At 34.6% G+C, this 22410-nt stretch overlaps 1 protein-coding gene across 12 annotated transcripts in view; it reads left to right on the top strand.

Moving 5' to 3' along the window:
- Positions 1-22410, top strand: part of TBL1XR1 (TBL1X/Y related 1) — a 175764-nt gene that overhangs the window by 87667 nt on the left and 65687 nt on the right. For 3 of the 12 annotated variants that reach the window (XM_079155158.1, XM_079155155.1, XM_079155163.1), the window contains exon 3: positions 10984-11102. The exons of 6 other annotated variants lie outside the window; for them this stretch is intronic. The gene's annotated coding sequence lies outside the window, so the exon portion shown is untranslated. Of the gene's footprint in view, positions 1-10323; positions 10353-10597; positions 10701-10983; positions 11103-22410 lie in introns of all 12 variants that reach the window. 3 more of the 12 variants (XM_079155162.1, XM_079155164.1, XM_079155161.1) reach the window with 2 other exon arrangements.

Consider the following 22410-nt stretch of genomic DNA (forward strand, 5'->3'; position numbering starts at 1 on the left):
CTTTTTGTGCTTTAGGAGTCTTGTTAAGGAAGTCAGTTCCTAAACTGACATGAAGATTTGATGTGAAGATTTGGGCCTACTTTTTCTACTATGAAGTGCAGATTCTCTATTCTAGTGCCTAAGTCTTTTATTACTTTGAGTTGATTTTTGTGCAGAACAAGACATAGAGGTTTAATTTTTTGTTTGTTTGTTTCATATGGATTTCCAGTTATCCCAGCACCATTTGTTGAAGGGGCTATCTGTTCTCCAGTGAATGTTTTTGGCTCCTTTGTCTAGTTTGAGATAATTCTATTTATGCAGGTTTGTCTCTCTGTCTTCTGTTGGGTATCTACATGTCTATTTGCTTGCCAATACCATGCTGTTTTTGTTACTGTGGCTCTGTAGTATAGTTTAAGGTCTGGTCTTGTGTTGCCTCTTGTTTTACTTTTGTTGCTAAGGATTGCTTTGGTTATTCTGGGTCTCTCTGTCTCTCTCTCTTTTTTTTCTTTGCCAAATGAATTTTGTGATTGCTTTTTCTAATTCTATGAAGAGTGTCATTGGGATCTTAATAGGAATTGCATTAAATTTGTATAGCACTTTTGGTAGTATGACCATTTTGACAATATTAATTCTACCTAAGAGCATGGGAGATCTTTCCATCTTCTAAGGTCTTTAATTTCTTTCTTCAGTGTTCTGCAGTTTTTTCATTGAAGAGGTCTTTCATGTCTTTTTTTAGACTGATTCCTAAATATTTAAATTTACTTTGTTTTTGAGACTGTTGAGAATGGGGTAGTTTTCCTAATTGCTCTTTTGGTGGATTCATCACTGATGTATAGGAATGCGTTTGGTTTATGGGTGTTGATTTTGTATCCTGCTACTTTGCTAAATTCGTTTTTGAGTTTTAGAAGTTTTCTGGTGGAATTTTTTGGATCTTCTAAATTATAGGATCATGTCATGAGTAAATAGTGATAGTTTGAGTTCTTCTTTTCCTGTTCATATCCCTTTAATTTCTTTCTGTCTAATTGCTCTGGCCAGAATTTCCAGGACTATGTTGAATAGAAGTGGTGATCAAGAGCATTCTTGTCTTGTTCCAGTTTTTAAGGGGGAATGCTGTCAATTTTTATGCATTTAGAATGATGTCGGCCTTATGTTTAGCATTTATAGCTTTTACAATATTGAGGTATGTTCCTATATTTAGTTGTTCTAATCTTTTGAACAAGAACATGTGCTATATTTTGTGAAATGCTCTTTCTGTGTCTATTGAGATGAGCATATGATTCTTGTCTTTAAGTCTGTTGATGTGGTGAATTACATTTGTTGATTTCCATATGTTGAATCAACCTTGCATCCCTGGAATGAACCCCACTTGAACGCTATCTTTTTAATATGTTTTTGTATGCAGTTTGCCAAAATTTTATTGAGAATTTTTGCATATATGTTCAGGAGGGATATTGGTTTAAATATTTCTTTCCTTGATGTGTCTTTGTCTGGTTTTGGTATCAGGGTAATACTAACCTCAGGAAAGGTTCCCTCCCTTTCTGTTTTATGGAATAATTTGAGGAGTATTGGTGTTAATTCTTCTTTGAAGGTCTGGTAGAACTTGGCTGAGAATTCCTCTGGTCCTGGACTTTTCTTGGTTTGTAGGCTTTTCATGTCCTGTTCTATTTCATTGCTTGAAATTGACTTGTTTAAATTGTGTATGTCCTCCTGATTCAGTTTGGGTAGGTCATTTGTCTCCAGAAATTTGTTGATGTCTTTGAGATTTTCTATTTTATTGGAGCATAAATTTTCAAAATAGTTTCTAATTATTTTCTGTATTTTAGTAGTCCCTTGTGATACATCCTTTTCATCACAAATTTTAGTAATTTGAGTTCTCTCTTTCTCTTCATTAGCATGGCTAAGGTTTTATCAATTTTATTTTTTCAAAGATCCAACTTTTTGTTTTGTCAGTTTTTTAAATTATTTTGTTTCACTTTCCTTGATTTCAACTCTTGATTTTACTTATTTCCTATCTTCTGCTTTTCATGTTGATTTGTTTATTTTCTAGGGCTTTGAAATGTAGTATTGTCAGTTTATTTGTTGACTTTCTATTCTTTTTATGAATGAGCTCAATGCAGTGAACTTTTCTCTTAACACTGCCTTCATAGTGTCCCAGAAATTTTGATATGTCATATGGGTGTTCTCATTTACCTCTTAAGTATTTTTTAATTTCAAAATCCCTGATTTCTTCTGCTATCCATTCATCATTCAGTAGTGTATTATTTAGTCTCCAGGTGTTGAAGTACATTCTATTTTTTATTTTATTGTTGATTTCTTATTTTGTTCCATCATGATCTGCTAGAACGCAGGGTATTATCTCTCTTTTTCTTTTGTATTTGCTAAGAGTTGCTTTGTGGCATAAGATGCGATCTATTTTAGAGACGGATCTATGTGCTGCTGAGAAGAAAGTGTATTAATTCATTGATGGATGAAATATTTTATATATGTCTGTTAAGTCCAAATTATTGTTTATATTATTCAGTTCTGTAGTTTGTTTAGTTTTTGTTTGGAAGATCTGTTCAGTAGTGAGAGCTGTTAAAGTTAGCTAGTTTTGTTTTGTTGTGGTCTATTTGCTTCTTGAAATTGAGAAGGTTTTGTTTGATGTAAGTAGATGCTCCCTTGTTTGTGGTGTAAATGTTTTTGATCTTCATGTCTTGTAGATGTGTAATTCCCTTAAGCAGTATGAAATGTCCTGCTTAGTTCCTTTTGGCTAACTTTGGCTTGAAGTCCAATTTGAAGTCCGATCTGAGGATATAAACCCCTGCTTGTTTACATGGTCCTATGAGTCTGATTTACATAATTTCATGTTTTAGAACTATTTATATGTCTTTTTCTTTGAATTGTTACAAAGATAAATTTTTATCTTAACATGTGGAAGTCTTGTCAACCTTTTTGATCAGTGCCTCAACCCTTCGGTTTTTTTCTTGGTGGTTTTTTTTTTTTTGGTAGCTGTTTTGAGTTTGATTCTCACAGAATTAGACCCTTGAGTGTAACCTTTTTTTTTTTTTTTTTTAAGTGATTCTAGAAATTTCCAGTGAGAGCAGAGAAGAGAAAGACAGCATTCTAAAGAGGTTATTTTTTGAGGCAGTTGAGGTTCAACTCAAGCGAATGCCCTGAGGGCCTGTATACAAAGTTCCTTTGAGTTATTCCACTCAAGGGGCAAGGATGTCTGGGGTATTTTGTCTACCAGCTTCTTTCTTTATTGGTGAGGTAATGCTTTCTGGAGGGCACTGCTCAGCTCCTCCTCCATGACCTGAACTTTGGCCAGTGAAGATTCAGGTAGTTTGTAATGAGAAGTTAACCTTTTCTTCAGAAGAGTTGGGTGATGAGGGTATATGGCCTAGACACTGCCAGCCTCTGCTGTGTCTGAGAATATTCCATTTATTTGGCAATTACATTATTTAGTGAAAGTTAGTAAATCACCTACTACATTCTTAAGCTTCTTTGTATTTTTTAAACATCTTTTCTCCCAAAATTTGATTATTCTTAAAAGAACTGATAAAGTAAGTTATGGCCTGCCACTTTGAGAGTAAGACTCAAAAGTATTGTGTCCCAGTGAAGAGGTAGCTAGCTACCAAGAAACAGTTTGCTGCATATTGAGGAACCAGTAATCTGTTCTTTTATTGTCTGCTGCTTAATTGTATCACGTATAAATCAATTTTTTTCTACTTGTAGAAAAGTTCATTGTCACTTATTTGTTATCATTTCATGTGTGACTTTGAAGTGGCATGAACTGTGAAGAATGAATGAAAATGCAGTATGCATAACATTTTGTGATGTATTCATCCTAATTTTAAGCCTCTGGGGAGCTCATTTTTAAAATCAACAATATGGTTATATTGAAGAATGTAAGTCTGTAGGGTTTTACTTTTTTTTTAACTTTTTAATGAAAAGGGCATGCACAAAATGGAATTGTATTTAATAATTCCATTTCTTTATTGTTAGATGATCTGAGTCTGAAATAACAGAAGTCTAAAATAGAACCTGAGATTTTAGGGTATCACTTAAAAGACAAACTCCCGATATTTTCATGAATTCAGTCCTTACATTAAATTGTGATAAGTTGCTATTGTTATCTTCATGCTTATAAATTTTAATGGAGTAACATTAAAACAAAACAGGTTTTATTACTGAGTGTTATCTGCATATTTTTAAGTTTTTCTGACTTCTCAAACGCTCCATACTATTTCAAAATTGGATTTTATTCCATGCTATGTAAAAGGGCCAACACTTTCAGCACCATTGTACAGTTTGTGTATGTGTATATGCAAGGTAGAGTACTCATATTGAGACAGTTTGGCTTTTCTTTATTGTTGGTTCTCTTCCCCTACCCTTTTACCTATATAACGAGACCCTGTTCATCCAATGTGGTAGCCATAGCAATATTGAGCCATAGCATGTTGAGACTGGGAAATGTAGCTAGTGAGAATTGATATTCAGTATCAATATAAAATGCTTGTTAAAGTTTGAAGGCTTAATATAGAAAAAGGGAAAACGTCTAATTGTAAAATATTATAGCAGGATTACTCCCCCCAATTAGTAGGGAATGTTCTAAGACATACCTTGGAAGCCTGAAACTGGATAGTACCATGTTCTGTATGCTGTTATTTTTTCCTAAAGTTTACTTATGAATTAGGCACAGTAAGAGATTAACAGTGACTAATAAACTTGTAACAATTTAGTATAATAAAAGTTACTTACAATTTATGAGTTTGTATTTGGATTTTTCCATTTAATATTTTCAAGGTGTGATTGACCATGGGTAAACGAAACTTGCATAAGAGGGTACTACTGTATAAGAAATGATAATACTCTGGATATATTGGGTTAAATAAAATATATTACTAGAATAAATTACACTTTTTTTTTCCATGTGGTTACTAGAATACTTACAATTTACATATGTGGTTTTGCATTGTGGCTTGTGTTACATATCTGTTGAAAGGTGGTGTTCTAGACCTTGCTAATTACAACTACCTGACCTTTCAGTTTTCCCTTCTCTGCTGGAAACCAGTAATCAGAACACCAAAAATTTGGATAATGCTAATATTTGGGGAAGCCTGAATGACCCTCTCGAGGATTCCTGAAACTCGATTCTTCAGATATATTATAAAACTAAGTTCTCGTTACACTGAATCTACTAATTTTACAGATGGGGAACTAGTGCATAGAGAAGCAATGCCATCTCATATACTTTGTCACAGTTACTGAACCAAGACTTGCATCAGATCTCATTTTCAGTTTTAACATTCTTTTAAGTTCTGCATCAGACAATGTTCTTCAGAGGTGAAATGTGAGAGCTTTCATTGGACCTCAGGAGAGCATAGAATGATAGGGATGAAAGCATCTTGGTGACGAGTCTCTAGTTTTGTATCATTATTGTTAAAAACTAAATATACAACTTATTATTTCAGGAAATTTCTTTTATTAAAACTTAGAATTTTGTTCTCACCTATTTGTATTCTCTTATCTAGGAGGATAATTTATTTTCAGTGTTACTTTCCTTTTTTTGTACTCTGTTATCCATTTGTTCCATGTTTTTTTCCAGTTGTAAAGTTTCCATTTGTTTTCTTATAGTTTCTGCTTTGGAGAACATCTCTTCTCTATCATTTCTTCTGTTTGATAATTCTCACATCTGGATCTTCTCAGGTTGTCATGTGTTTTTGTCAGAATTGGTCAGCTTTCCCTGGATCTTTGTGTGTTGATTAATTTTGGATTGTAGTGTCTGTAGGTAATGTTAATTTTTTAAAAAATTTAAAGTAGTGATGTAGATGGTCTGGCTTAGACTACAAATTCTTGAGTTTGTTTTTGTTTAGTTTTTCTGTTTTTCTGGGGATTGAACGCAGGGCCTTGCACATATAAGGCAAATACTCTACCTCTGAACTATGTCCTTGGCCCCGCCCCGGACTTTTTAAGTTTTGTCTCAGTTGTGGGCAATAGTCCATTATCAGTTCAGTTTTCAAAGCCTTTGCTATCCTTTACTATGCTGCTTTGGGGTCTACTCCTTGAATGTGTCCCACAGGGCTTAGTTAGGTACTTGAACTGTGACTTGCATCTTCAGTTCTGCAGACCTGACCAGTGCTATAAGAAGCATATGCTCTATACAGACTTTGGGACTTATTTTGGTTCATATACAGAATTATAGGATCCCCTTTTGAATCCCTCCAGCCTGGATGTTATCTCATACTCAGAGACCTTATTTCCTGGTTTAGTTTGGCTCTTTTTATTGAAAAGAACTTAGTCAAAATATTGAGAGTGGGAAAAACATAACAAAAAGGTATGTCAGTTCTGTGTTTTAACAGTTGTGTTCAGAAGAACAGTGGAGTTTTAATTCCAGAAAAAGTATACTGTCTTCTGTGGGATAAAACCTCCCACAAATATGATCATAGTCCCTGAACAACCTATGAAAAAAACAAGCATTATGAGGATTCTGTGGAACAAACCAAATACAAGTGTAAAACAGACTGGAATGGATTCTTTAAAGAAGAATTGGAACTTCCAGTTTCAGTGGCTTTTTGCCTAAGGGTAGGGTACTGTTGGCAGAGAAATCAGAAGAGTTTGGAATTAACACAGTGGCTGCAGAGTTATGGAGTTGTGTGAGAGAAAGGAGTGAGACATCTCAGAAAACCACAAAGGTGTTTATACGTTGCTGTCAATGTGACTGATCCTTAATGTGCATTCTAGAGAATGAATAAACAGATCTGAAAACTTTTGAGCAATCGAAAAGAACAAACTTGATACCTGCAACAACTTGGATTCATGTCAAAACATTGTGTTGATTGAATATATATAGTCTTAACACAAAGCCAGATATAATGTATGATTCCATACATTATATGACATAATAAAAATCTAATCTGTTCTGTTTGGAGATATGGAAGAGACAAAACTAATTTATGCTGGGAGAAAAAAGAAGTGGTTGGCAGGGGTAGGGAATGTACATTTTGAAGTTTACGAGGCCGATGGAAACATTCTGAGTTTTGGTAGGGATTTCAGTTAGGTATATGCATTTGGCAGACTCATTGAATGGTATAGCTAATATGTGTTCACTATATTTTATGTACATTTTTTCTTTAACTAATTTTTTTAAATATTTAATCACGTCATTGATGATGGACAAGCTGAAGTAATTATGGGGGAAGTATTCTGATGACTGACTTTGATTCATGTGATAAATACTAGAAAATGTTAATTTTAAAGCCTAATTGGTTGCTTTGTAAATATTTTTTCCGTATGTTTGAAAATTTTCATAAATATAAAAATAAAGTGAGTCAGTAGTTTTCCTCTAAATGTTTTTATGGCATTCATCAAAATGGATATTTTTTAAATTTGAGAATAGTTTAGACTTCGTCAGTGAAGTGTTTCTGCTTGTGCACCAATTCTGAACTACTTAGGATGCAGATAGAAATATAAATAAAACTGAAGATGAAACATATCTAGATTACAATTCATTTGCAATAGTCCCCTGTAACCATATATTGATTTTTCAAGATTTTCTTTATCCATGGTCAAACACAACCTGAAAATATTAAATGGAAAATTGCAAAAACATTTCATAAGTTTTAAATTATGTGCCATTCTGAATAATGTGAGGAAACTTTGAGCTGTGGTATTCTGTCCCATCTAGGATCTTGATAATTTCTTTGTATCTTTTCTGTATATGCTCTCCACTCATCATTCTCTTAGTAGCCTTTTGGGTTATTGGATTGACTGCTGCTGTATCATAGTGCTTTTATTTAAGTACCCTTTATTTTTACTTGTTAATGACCCCAAAGTACAAGAGTAGCGATGCTGACAAATTGGATGTGTATTATATTTCCTTTATGTGAAAGGTGGAAAGTAAGGCAATTCGAGAGAGACCACATTCATGTAACTTATGTTGCAGTATATTGTTATAATTGTTCCAATTTATTAGTTATTACTGATTTCTTATTGTATCTTTTTTTTTTTTTTTTTTTTTTTTTTTTTTTTGCAGTGCTGGGGATCGAACCCAGGGCCTTGTGCTTGAGAGGCAAGCACTCTACCAACTGAGCTATATCCCCAGCCCACTTATTGTATCTTATTTATAAACTAAAGTTATAGTTAGTGTTATGAAAAATATAGTATGTATATGATTTGGTGCTATCTGCTATTTCAGGCCCATTGGCGGTTCTAGAATGAATGCATCCTTCATACGCACGGGGGGAAGTACTATAGTTCAGAGCGATAACTCAAAGACTGATTAAGATTATACATTTGGGACTGGGGATATAGCTCAGTTGGTAGAGTACTTGCCTTGCATGCACAAGGCCCTGGGTTCAATCCCCAGCACTACCCCCCCCCGCAAAAAAAAAAAAAAAAAGATTAGACATTTGGAGGGGATGGATACATAGAGTATTCTCAAATTCTGGTGTTATCAACAGGTGATGTCATCCCTTGGTCTGCTTATTTTGAATACATTTTTTAAAAATGCTATTACAGGAAATGATTAGGTTCTCTTCCTACTCTTATAATTGCCCAGTTGTCATTTGTGAAATATGGTTTAAGACATCTCTTAGTGTGTTGTATTTATTTTTCAGGAAAGAAATGCTATTTGGATTTTTATGTTAGAATTGTTAGCCAGTTTGAAATGACTAGATTGTGTTTTAAAAAAATAATTTGTTTTTTAGAAATACAGTAACTATTGATAACTTGGTGATTTGAAAAGCAGATTATCACTGTTCAGGGTTTTGTGGTTCTTTTATAAAGTTTTGAGAGACACAGTATAGTGCTATTAAATACAGTGCTATAGAATCTAATTTTATCCTTGCTAATTTACTCTTAGCAAAGTTATTCTGGTAGATTGGGTTATAATGAAGTGGTACAGCACTTACCTAGCATAGGGTGACATCCTGGATTTGTTCCCAGGATCACCAAAAAAGAAGAGGAAGAAGAAATTTAGTTTGGAACTATCAAGTGGGTTTCACACTCATGTTACGTACTAATTGTTTAGATAAATTCTCCTTATGCTACTGATCTTGGTACCAGTGTCTTTTCTACAGGAGAATATTTTACCAGTCTATCAATCTTCAATTTTTTGCAGCAACTGCTTAACATCTGTATATTATTGACTAAAGAAAATAATTTTCATAATATCTGTACTTATTATTAACTATCTTAATATCTGTACTTATTATTAACTATCTTAATGTTTAAGTCTCTTTGAAAAAGTATGTGGGAGGTAAGATATATGGAAAAAACAGCTGAAAATAGCTCACAACCAAAATGGAACCTGAAAGTATCATTTCTGTTATTTGCCATGAAATATGATGTTATTTAGTCAGTCCATTAGGATTATAAGTCATAATAACCAAACTAAAATGAAAACTATGCAGTGTAAATGAAAGTTTTGTTTAGAGATTTTTATCTCAGGAACATGTAGATATCACAAACATTTAAAGTCTAGACATGAATAAATTTCTTTCCCATCATGGTTACTTTATTTTTGTCTTTGTTCCTACCAACCAGAGAGAAATTTTATTAGTGACTCTGAATATTATGTTATTATATTATATATTGCCAAGGTAAAATAGTCAAGTGACTGAGAAATGAAATTATGTATGTGCCAAGTTATTTTAAAACTGTTTAGATAATTTGCATTGACCCAAATCTTAAGAAACAATTTTTTCCTTTTATTAAATGTTTCATTATATTTTAAAAATAATTGAGTGAATTTTTTGACACATTCTATGAGAGTTCTAAATCTACCAGGTAAAAACTTTTTTATTAACATAAGCTCTAAGTAAATAAATGTAAAATAGAACATCAGCTTAGCTTTGAACTTAAAACTAATGGTTAAATTTGCTAGTCCCTGGAGGATTAGCTAGAGCCAGTCAGTTAATTATATCCTGGAAGTTGCAGTTAGAAAACCACCAGTTTTTGAGGGACCAAAGCCTACTATTTGTTACCAATAGAAACTTGATATTTTTTTTTTTAACATAGAAAACTAAAACACAAGGACATCTTCTATCTTGTTATGTTTCTATGTATTACCTAAAACAAATCATTTTTTTCAGTTAGTCGTGTTGTCAGAAAGAGAAGCTGGCTGTATTTTGGGGGAGCTAGTTAGAAAAAGATGTCATGCATAGGGAAAGTACAGTCATTAACACAGAAGGATATTGCAAGCATAATTATTGTTTTATTGCATATCAAAAATTAATCATTTAATTTAATCATTTTCTTGTCATCTTTATTCTTTATCCAGTTAACTTAATCAGGGACAGTTATAAGGTACTTTATTACTTAAAGTAAGAACTAGCCCAGAGGTGTTTCTGTTCGATTTTGTAGATTCAGTTGGACATTCTGTCTGGCCAAAAGTAAGTCTTTTCAGGTCATAATTTGGTTACTCATTACTAATCCTGCTTAGATGATAATATTAACAGGACTGGAATGTCCTGGAAACTGTTGTAGCAGTTAAAAGTTATAAAGCAAGTTCCTTCTTATTACAACTAAAAATTTTATGTCCTTTTTATAATCTGAAAATTATTATCCCTTTTCCTGTCTGCTCTTTCACCTAACAGAAATCCTACATTTTATTGCTTCTTTCCAAATTAATCTATAGATTTATTCATTGTTAAAGCTAGAGGAAACCCTTGCTGATTATAGTAGTCCTCCCTTTATCCACAGAAAAACATTTCAAGACCTGCTGGATGCCTGAAACCCAGGTAGTACTGTCACTAGAATATATCTTATGCTTTTCCCTGCAAATACAATACCTATGATAAACTTTAATTCATAAATTGGGCACAGTAAAAGGTTAACAGTGATAAATTTAAAAAAATGATAATTATAATGTTGTAATGAAAGTTATTTATAACTTAGCAGTTTTTACTTATGTATTTTCCATTTAATATTTTTTGGGGCATGATTGTGGGTAAGTGAAACTGTGGAAAGGGAGATGGGTATAAGGGGGATTACTATATCTAATTCAGTGCCCTCATTTTACAGATGAGGAAACTAAGACCTTAGACTAGAACAGAGGTCTCCTGACTCAGTCCAGGACTGTTTATATTACATCATGCTGCTTGATGTTTGTATTTATGGAACTCAGCAACATCATATACAGGGTGAGCTTTTTTTTTTTTTTAAATTAATTAATGAACACAAAAGTGATTTGCTGTTCCTACCAGCTGCTGTTCTTCATTTCTTCATTTTCCTTTTATACTGATAGCTATTTTAACCCTTTATGAAGTCTAATAACATCTTTTTGGACTTCCAAATTTTTACTTAAAGAGCTTTAGATACTAGCTTGGGATATAGTAAAGTGGTTGAGTACTTGCCTGCTGTCTGTGTTCCACCCCCAGCACTAAAATCAAAGAACAATAAACAAAAGCATCTTAAAGCTTTGGGCATTTTTCTTTTCTACTATTTTTAAGGGTTATTATACTCTAATTAAATTAAGATGACTTCTTGGTAATTACTGCAGTATTACCAGGCACTATATAGTAATAGCAGATTCAGATTTATAAGAGGAATGATTTGGAGAAGCTTACATTCGATTTATAAAATGAATTACAAGTACAGTAATGTGGATAATATCTGAGAGCAGATGTGAGAATACTTACTAAAAAAATGGAAAATACCAAGAAATATCTGTCAACTCTGACATAATTGCAATTAAAAATGGCCTATTCTTTGAACTTATGGATTTAAATATTTGTTTAATTTTGAATTATTTTCTGTATTGATGCTCAAATTGACAAGACCCTCGTGGTTTGGGGTAGTTTATCTTCTTTCTGAATTGACAAGTGTTGATGGTTTTCATAGGTAACTCAGGTTTTGTTTTTTCAAATTCTCATAGTAAGTTCATGATTTGCAGGTTTCATTTTCACCTCTTTATTAGTCTGGGTTCTTCAGGGATACAGAGTAAATTGTGTGTGTATAAAGGGAACAATTCTAAGGCACTTGATCATGTAATTATTAGTCTATGGGCTAGTTCTCTGTGTGCGGGGTCTACGGTGGGAACTAGCTCATAGAATTATGGAGGCTAAGAAGTCCCACAGTACGCTCTCTGTAAGCTGGTGAAATCAGTGAAGCTGGTAGTGTGATTCAGACCAGTCTAAATGCCTCAGGGCCAGAAACTAATGTGTATCTGAGTCTGAGGCCAGAGACATACTAACATGCAGAATTGCTGGTGTAAGTTTTAGAATTCAAATGCCAGAGAACCTGGAGTTCTGATGTTTAAGGTCAGGGGAAGTTGGAGGAAGCAGGGGAGAGAGTCACTCAGTGCTCACATATGTGTGAGAGTGGAAACAAGAGCAGAGACTGTGAGAGAAAAATGAGAATCTTTGCCTTTCCTCTACTTTTTTTTTTTTTTTAAATCGGCCTTCAGTAGATTGGATGGAGCCCCCTCACATTGGATGAGAATGGAGTTCACTTAACAGTCTACTGAAACAAAACAAAGACTAGTCTGCCTAGAAACACCCTCAGAAACATTACCCCCAAATGATGCTTTATGTACTATATGAGAGTACCTCAGTCCAGCCAACTGGAAATTAACCACCACAACCCCCTACCTTTCATTCTTATTACCTTTGAATTTGTGTAAACATTGCCCATCAATTAATTTTGCTTTTGTAAAAGACCAAGGAATTGATTTGTCTAATTGCTCTGGCTAAAGGGATACGAATTGGAAAAGAGGAACTCAAACTATCCCTGTTCGCTGATGACATGATTATATATTTAGAGGAACCTGGAAATTCCACCAGAAAACTCTTAGAACTCATAAGTGAATTCAGTAAAGTAGCAGGTTACAAGATCAATGCTCATAAATCCAATGCATTTTTATACATGTGATGAATCTTCAGAAAGAGAAATTAGGAAAACTACCCCATTCACAATAGCATCGAAAAAAATAAAATACTTGGGAATCAATCTCACAAAAGAGGTGAAAGACCTCTACAATGAGAACTACAGAACACTAAAGAAAGAAATGAAAGAACACCTTAGAAGATGGAAAGATCTCCCATGTTCTTGGATAGGCAGAATTAATATTGTCAAAATGGCATACTACCAAAAGTGCTATACAGATTAAATGCAATTCCAATTAAAATCCCAATGGTGTACCTTACAGAAATAGAGGAAGCAATTATGAAATTCATCTGGAAGAATAAGAAACCCTGAATAGCTAAAGCAATCCTCAGTAGAAAGAGCGAAGCAGGGGGTATTGCAATACCAGATCTTCAACTCTACTACAAAGCAATAGTAACAAAAATGGCATGGTATTGGTACCAAAACAGACAAGTAGATCAATGGTACAGAATAGAGGACATGGACACAAACCCAAATAAATACAATTTTCTCATACTAGACAAAGGGTCTAAAAATATGCAATGGAGAAAAGATAGCCTCTTCAACAAATGGTGCTGGGAAAACTCGAAATCCATATGCAACAGAATGAAACTAAATCCCTATCTCTCACCCTGCACAAAACTCAACTCAAAATGGATCAAGGACCTCAGAATCAGACCAGAGACCCTGCATCTTATAGAAGAAAAAGTAGGTCCAAACCTTCAACTTGTTGGCTTAAGATCAGACTTCCTTAACAGGACTCCCATAGCACAAGAAATAAAAGCTAGAATCAACCACTGGGATAGATTCAAACTAAAAAGCTTTCTCTCAGCAAAGGAAACCATCAGTAATGTGAAGAGACAGCCTACAGAGTGGGAGAATATCTTTGCCACTCATACTTCAGATAGAACGCTAATTTCCAGAATCTATAAAGAACTCAAAAAACTCTACACCAAGAATACAAATAATCCAATCAACAAATGGGCTAAGGAAATGAATAGACACTTCACAGAAGAAGATGTACAAGCAGTCAATAGATATATGAAAAAATGTTCAACATCTCTAGTAATAAGAGAAATGCAAATCAAAACTACCCTAAGATTCCATCTCACCCCAATTAGAATGGCGATTATCAAGAACACAAGCAACAATAGGTGTTGGCGAGGATGTGGAGAAAAAGGTACACTCATACATCACTAATGTGCAGCCACTCTGGAAAGCAGTATGGAGATTCCTCAGAAAGCTTGGAATGGAACCACCATTTGACCCAGCTATCCCACTCCTTGGCCTATACCCAAAGGACTTAAAATCAGCGTACTACAGAGATACAGCCACATCAATGTTCATAGCTGCTCAAATCACAATAGCCAGTTTGTGGAACCAACGTAGATGCCCTTCAGTTGATGAATGGATAAAGAAACTGTGGCATATATATACAATGGAATATTACTCTGCCATGAAGAATGATAAAATTATGGCATTTGCAGGCAAATGGATGAAATTGGAGGATATCATGCTAAGTGAAATAAGCCAATCTCAAAAAACTAAAGGACGAATGATCTCGCTGATAAGCGGATGAGGACATATAAGGGGTGTAGGAGGGGTTAGTGTTAGGGTTAGGGTTAGGTTTAGGGTTAGGGATAAGGAGGGTGATAAGAATGGAGGAAGGAAGAACTGTATAGAGGGAAAAGAGGGTTGGGGGGAAGGGGAAAAATAACAATGAATCAAACAACATTGCCTTATGTAAATTTATGATTTTTAATTAAAATAAATAAAAATAAAAAGAATAACATCGCTACCATAAAACATTAGGTCTTCTAAGTATATGGTAAGTTCATTAACAAAATTACTAGCCATTCATAAGGAAACCATACAGTGGCTAACAAGATCACAATAGCAATTTTTTGCTCCAGTAATAAGCACCTATAAATACAGAGGAAAAATAATAAAAAAGGAATATCACATTTTTTTTCTGAAAGTACAAAGATCCAAGAAAAGGAAAAGGAATGACAGATTGAGGGTGCAATCATCATCATAAACATAATTTCTTGAAATGTGTATCTTAATTTAAATTCTTATTAAAAGTTTGGATTTTTGTAAGTGTATATGAAATTATATAGAAAATAAATAACTGAAAATAGCCCCAAGAAGAGTATTAATACTGCAGTGAAGGAGAAACATTTAACACAAACCAAGCTGGGACTGAATTCAGTGGGAAAAATATTAATTAATACATAGATTTGTGCTGTCAAAAGTGTCTGTCCATCTGAAAGGAAATAAAACTGAGCCTGCATTTTACCACAAAAATAAATTCCAGGTGGACATGTTATCCAAATATTTTAAATAAATATTTGTATGCATACTGTATACAATAGACATACACTCTTTATATATCTTGTTAAAATACCAGTCTACACGTTCTACCTAGAGAATAGACAGGACGTTTTTAACCAAGACTAGACACTCAAGAACTATACAAGAAAAGATAGCTATAACTGAGTATATAAAGATTCACTGGTTATCACAAAATAAATATCCAAGTAACAACAGGTAAAATTACACCCATTAAAAGTGATAAAAAAGGAACATCACATATTTTTTTCTGAAATTAAGCCTAATCCCAGCAGCTCAGGAGGTTGAAAAAGGAGGATCATAAGTTTGCCTCAGCAAAGGCAAGGCGCACTAAGCAACTCAGTCAGACCCTGACTCTATATAAAATGCAAAATAGGGCTGAGGATGTGAGGATAAGGCTCAGTGGTACAGTGCCCTGAGTTCAATCCCTGCTATCCCACTCCCACACCAAAAAGAAAAAAAATGTGATAAATATTTTAAAAAACTACAATGATTATTTGTAGCAGGAATGTGAGTGAAGATTATTCCTATATATTCTAAGAGAAAATGTGAATTCATTCTGGAAAACAATCTGGATAACTTATTAACATTAAAAACATTAAATTCAACCGTTCAACCACAGAATTGCTTTCTTGGGAGACAGGGGGTGCAGGCAAAAATGGCAAGTTACAATGTCATATAATTTAACCAATACATATATCCTACCACCTAAAGAAATGAAAGTAGAATTTTATGAAAGAATGTTCCATTTTAGGAACACTGTTTTTTTAATGAAAAAAAGAGGGTGGTGGAACAATGTAAAAGTCCACTAAAACTAGAGTAACAAAATAACATTTACACCATAAATGGGGTTAGCTAAGATCACTTGAGTAGGTCGGTTAACTTTAGCAAGACTAGGCTGAATGGTAGGATCATAGCACTTGCTATTAAACAATAAACTGCCAGGGAGGGAAAACAAAGAAAAAAGAATACTACAAGAAAGTATAATCACATACCTATGTATAAGAAAAAGAATCTGTACACAAATGTAAAACAGACAAAGATTTCTGTTGTTACAAGTTTTGCTTTTGACTTACAGGCTCTGAATAACTTTATTGTAAATAAATCATCTTCAAATTTAGCAGGTATTCATATTCTTTGACTCCCCCCCCCCCCCCCCCCCCCGCAACTCCCTGACCCTCACCCTCATCGTTCTCAGCATTTGAGAATACAGTCGTCATCCCTCAATATCCATCCCTGAAGCATGGGTCTGGTTCCAGGACTGCTGTGGATACCAAAATCTGCGGATGCTCAAAGCTTAAGTCCACTACATACAGCGGCATAGTATTTGCACATAACCTATGCACATTATCCTGAATATTTTAAATCATCTCTAGATTATTTGTAATACCTAATATAAATACTGTGTGAATAGTTATACTATATTGTTTACAGAATAACAAAGAAATATTTCAGAATAACAAAAAATGAAAACACAAAGAACACTGCAAGATTCAAATATACTTTTAAAACTTTTGAATCATAAAATGTAGCCCTCATGCTCCAGTATTTAAAAAAAAAAAAAAAAAAAAGGCTTATATGCCATTTTGTCTTGTTCAAAATAAAACATCAACATCATTCTCCCCTGAAAGATCTTTACAGGAAAATTGTAGTCACATAATTTTTCTAGATCTCCTATTTACTTCACCTGATCACAATCATTTAACTTGGACATGGATAGGGACATTTTACAATGGCTAGTGAATAACTGAATTAGTCAAAGAATTATAAAAGCTTCAATATATTCAAATATAAGTGTTGTAAAGTGCATGATTGTGATGATGGGAGTCCTGTCCAACAAATCTATCTGGTATTCACAGGTATTGAGCACTAGGTGCCTTAGTTAACACTAAAATTTTGAAGTGTGACATCATGGTTATTTCAGTAACATAAAACAACAGATATAAAATGTATAAACAAGAAAAATGTTAATTTTCATCATTAATTAAAAAAAAAAAGACCAGGAATTGAAAAATATTTTAATTAAAAATCATAAATTTACATAGGGTAATGTTGTTTGATTGTTATTTTTTCCCTTCCCCCCACTCCTCCCACCCCTCTTTTCCCTCTATACAGTCCTTCCTTCCTCCATTCTTACCACCGTCCTTATCCCTAATCCTAAACCTAACCCTAACCCTAACACTAACCCCTCGTTCTCCCTCTTATATGTCCTCATCCGCTTATCAGCGAGATCATTCGTCCTTTAGTCATAATCATGTCATCAGCGAACAGGGATGGTTTGAGTTCCTCTTTTCCAATTCGTATCCCTTTAATTTCTTTGGTTTGTCTAATTTCTCTGGCTAGAGTCTCAAGAACGATATTGAATAGAAGTGGTGAAAGAGGGCATCCCTGTCTTGTTCCAGTTTTTAGGGGGAATGCTTTCAGTTTTTCACCATTTAGAATGATATTGGCCATGGGCTTAGCGTAGATGGCCTTCACAATGTTAAGGAATGTTCCCACTACCCCAATTTTCTCTAGTGTTCTGAGCATGAAGGGATGCTGTATTTTATCAAATGCTTTTTCTGCACCTATTGAAATAATCATGTGATTCTTAACTTTTAGTATGTTGATATGGTGAATGACATTTATTGATTTCCGGATGTTGAACCAACCTTGCATCCCTGGGTTAAAACCCACTTGATCGTGGTTCACTATCTTTTTAATATATTTTTGTATGCGATTTGCTAAAATTTTGTTGCGAATTTTTGCATCGATGTTCATTAAGGATATTGGTCTGAAATTTTCTTTCCTTGATGTGTCTCTGTCTGGTTTAGGTATCAGTGTGATATTGGCTTCATAGAATGAGTTTGGGAGGGTTCCCTCCTCTTCTATTTTATGGAATACTTTGAGAAGTATTGGAATGAGCTCTTCTTTAAAGGTTTCGTAGAACTCGGCTGAGAACCCATCTGGTCCCGGACTTTTTTTTGTTGGTAGGCTTTTGATGACCTCTTCTGTTTCATTGCTTGAAATTGATTTATTTAAGTTGTATATGTCCTCCTCGTTCAGTTTAGGTAATTCATATGTCTCTAGAAACTTGTTGATGGTTTTCTGTTTTGTTGGAGTATAGATTTTCAAAATAGCTTCTAATTATGTTTTGTATTTCACTCGTGTCTGTTGTGATATTTCCTTGCTCTTTCTCTTTGTTAGTGTGGCTAAGGGTCTATCAACTTTATTTTTTCAAAGAACCAACTATTTATTTTGTTAATTTTACCCATTGTTTCTTTTGTTTCAATTTCGTTGATTTTGGCTCTGATTTTAACTATTTCCTGTCTTCTACTTTTGGTGTTGGTCTGCTGTTCTTCTAGGCCTTTGAGTTGTAGTGTTAAGTCGTTTATTTGTTGATTTCTACTTCTTTTGTTGGATGCACCCCATGAAATAAATCTTCCTCTAGGTACTGCTTTCATAGTGTCCCAGAGATTTTGATATGTGTCTTTGTTCTTGTTTACTTCTAAGAATTTTTATATTTCCCTCCTGATGTCTTCTGTTATCCATTCATCATATAATAGTGTATTATTTAATCTCCAGGTATTGGAGAAGTTCTCTGTTTTTTATTCTGTCATTTATTTCTAATTTCAATCCATTATGATCTGATAGAGTACAAGGTAGTATCTCTATCTTCTTGTATTTGCTAACAGTAGCTTTGTGGCATAAAACATAGTCTGTTTTAGAGAAAGATCCATGTGCTGCTGAGAAGGTGTATTCGTTCTTTGTTGGATGGTATATTCTATATAAGTCAGTTAAATCTAAATTGTTGATTGTGTTATTGAGATCTTTGGTTTCTTCATTCAATTTTTGTTTGGACAGTCTATCCAGCGGTGAGAGAGGTGTGTTAAAATTGCCTAGTGTTATTGTGTTGTGGTCTATTTGATTTCTGGAATTGAGAAGGATTTGTTTGACGGACATGGATGAGCCAATGTTCAGGGCATAGATGTTTATGATTGTTATGTCTTGCTGATTTATGCTTCCATTAAGCTGTATGTAATGTCCTTCTTTATCCCTTCTGACTAGTTTTGGCTTGAAGTCCACTTTATCTGAAATGAGGATGAATACTCCAGCTTTTTTGCTGTGTCCGTGTGCATGGTATGTTTTTTCCATCCTTTCGCCTTTAGTCTATGGTTATCTCTTTCTATGAGATGAGTCTCTTGCAGGCAGCAAATTGTTGGATTTTCCTTTTCAATCCATTCTGCCAGTCTATGTCTTTTGATTGATGATTTCAGGCCATTAACATTCAGGGTTATTATTAGTGATATGATTTGTATTCCCAGTCATTTGACTCATTTTTGTTTTTTGACATGATTTGCTTCCCCCTTTTTTTGGCTATTCCTTTAGGCTAGTTCCTCCGGTTGCTGATTTGCATCGTTGTTTTTCATCTGTTCCTCATGGAATATTTTGCTGAGAATGTTCTGCAATGCTGGCTTTGTTTTTGTAAATTCCTTTAGCTTTTGTTTATCATGGAAGGATCTTATTTCATCGTCAAATCTGAAAGTAAGTTTTGCTGGGTATAAGATTTTTGGTTGGCATCCATTTTCTTTTAGGGCTTGGTAAATGTTGTTCCAGGCCCTTCTAGCTTTTAGGGTCTGGATTGAAAAATCTGCTGATATCCTTATTGGTTTCTCCCTGAATGTAATTTGATTCTTTTCTCTCGCAGCCTTTAAAATTCTGTCTTTATTTTGTATGTTAGGTATTTTCATTATAATGTGCCTTGGTGTGGGGTCTGTTGTAATTTTGTATATTTGGAGTCCTATAAGCCTCTTGTACTTGGTTTTCCATTTCATTCTTCAGATTTGGGAAATTTTCTGATATTATTTCATTGAATAGATTGTTCATTCCTTTGGTTTGTTTCTCTTAGCCTTCCTCAATCCCAATAATTCTTAAATTTGGCCTTTTCATGATATCCCATAATTCTTGTAGATTCTGTTCATGATTTCTTACCATCTTTTCTGTTTGGTCAACTTTGTTTTCAAGATTAAATATTTTGTCTTCAGTGTCTGAGGTTCTGTCTTCCAGGTGTTCTATCCTATTGGTTATGCTTTCTATGGTGTTTTTAACTTGGGTTTATTGTTTCCTTCATTTCAAGGATTTCTGTTTGGTTTTTTTTCAGTATCTCTAACTCTTTATTGAAATGATCTCTTGCTTCCCGTATTTGCTCCTTTAACTGTTGATTGGTGCGATCATTTAATGCCTGCATTTGCTCTTTCATCTCCTCGTTTGCTTCCCTGATTGTTTTAATTATGTACGTTCTGAACTCCCTTTCTGACATTTCTTTTGCTGTGCTGTCGTTGGGTTTTATTGATATAGTATCTAGGTTTGTTTGGTACATTTTCTTCCCTTGTTTTCTCATATTGGTCAGATGTCTGTGGGACTTTGTGATATTTCAGAATTCTTATGTTGGCTTATATTATCCCTGTAGATTTCCAGTGTATCACCTTCCTGCCTTCAGTAGCCTGAAATCTTGGAGTAACTTGATAATGCAGTGCTTCCAAGGAACGCTGCCCCTAGTCCTCTACTGGTTCCAGGACTTGGAACTGACTCTGTGTGGAAAGGCTCTTACTGGGGGGTCTGCTCCAAGAAGCTAGCCTGGAAGGACACTTCCCGCTGGATGGGGCTGGGCTGCGGGCTACTTGGGGAAGTCCCTTGCCGAGTCCTGGTCCCTGAAGCAACCTGTGGGCAGGAACTCGCCACCCTGATTCAGGTACTTGAAGCTTGGTTCTGTGCAGGAAGGTTCTCACTGTGGGGCCTGCTCCGAGATGCTGGAGAGTCTGCCCTGTGTGAGGAGCCCACGGCCGGAGTGGGCAGGGCCGCCTGGGGAAGACTCTCGCTGCTCTGCCTTACTCTAATAAGCCACCCGAATCTGGGCCTGCCGCCCGGGGAGTGCTTCACCGCTTCACCGGGTGGGGGAGACTGACCCCGATGCTCTATTTTAGTCCCAGTCTCTAAATGCCTCCCCTTCTTGAATCCTGGGTTCTGGAGTGACTGGAGATGTAGTTACCCTCTAGTCCGCCATCTTGGATCGCCGCGATGTTACTCTTTTGTATCAGTTACTGATTATTCAGAGGAAGGCACAGAATGACAGGATGAATAATAATAAAGATTTTTTGAAGTGAACAAATGTCAAGGAAGTTCTCATTTTCTCAAAAAAACTCACTTGAGTTTGAGATGCTTTCAATGAAATGAGGACCTTGAAGAATGTTAAAGTTTTTGAACATATACAATAGAAATTTTAATAAAGGAATTAACTAATCAGTGATTTCCAAATGCCCCAGATAGTCCAATGATTTTAGACACTATTTTGGCTATGGTTTGCGGTTAAGCGAGATCACTTGAGCAGGCTAGCAAGGCTGTTTGAGCTGAATCATAACATTTGCTGTTGCAGTGTCTGGTAGTGGAAAATGAATGCAGAACAGAAATCCTGCGAGAATGGTGTTGAATTAGAGGCTGCTAACAAGGTTGAGTAACTAGTTGGTATCTCTGAAAACCTGTTCTGTTAGGATCAGAGATCAGAAGTTTATATAGGAAAAAACAGTTTCTCTCTTTAAATACAAGATTTAAAAATACAAAAGTTGATGTATGAGGTATGATGAAAGTCTTGGGTTGCATGATCTGAGGAACTTCTCCAAATAAATATAACTTTGTTGTTCTTCTGTCTTGCTAAAATTTAGATAGGAATTTTTAGGATTGTTGGAACTTATGCTTACTTTGAAAAGCTGCCCTGGTGATTTTGAAACTCCATGGTTGAGTAGAAACTGAAATATAGCTCTTATTTTTCTTCATATTGAGTGTTTAGTCAAAAAGTAAAGGTAGAAGTTATTGAAACTGACAATGTAATGATGAATACAGGAACATACAGAAAATTATTTTTTTGGTTGTTTAGAACACTACTGACTAGTGAAATAAAAGAGCTTTGTTACGTTTTTTTCTTTCACAAATAGTAATTGAAAGGCAGTGTGAAATCAATCTGTATTCCAGGCATAATGATAATAGTAAAGAAGAAGGATCAGGTAACTGCTGTCATGTAGCTTGCATTTTTTTTTTTTTTTTTTTTTTTAAAGTGAACTTGGGTATGTTGTCACTCCCCGAGCTTTGTTAATTGAGCTACAACAGGGTTTTGAAAATCTTAGCTAACCCATGCGTTGTTATGATGGGGCATTGTGTCTTTGAAGTAGTAGCATATGTATAGTTTAAAAATTTTTTTTT

The sequence above is a fragment of the Sciurus vulgaris genome (assembly GCF_902686455.1).
Source record: "Sciurus vulgaris genome assembly, chromosome: 10".
Taxonomy (NCBI): domain Eukaryota; kingdom Metazoa; phylum Chordata; class Mammalia; order Rodentia; family Sciuridae; genus Sciurus; species Sciurus vulgaris.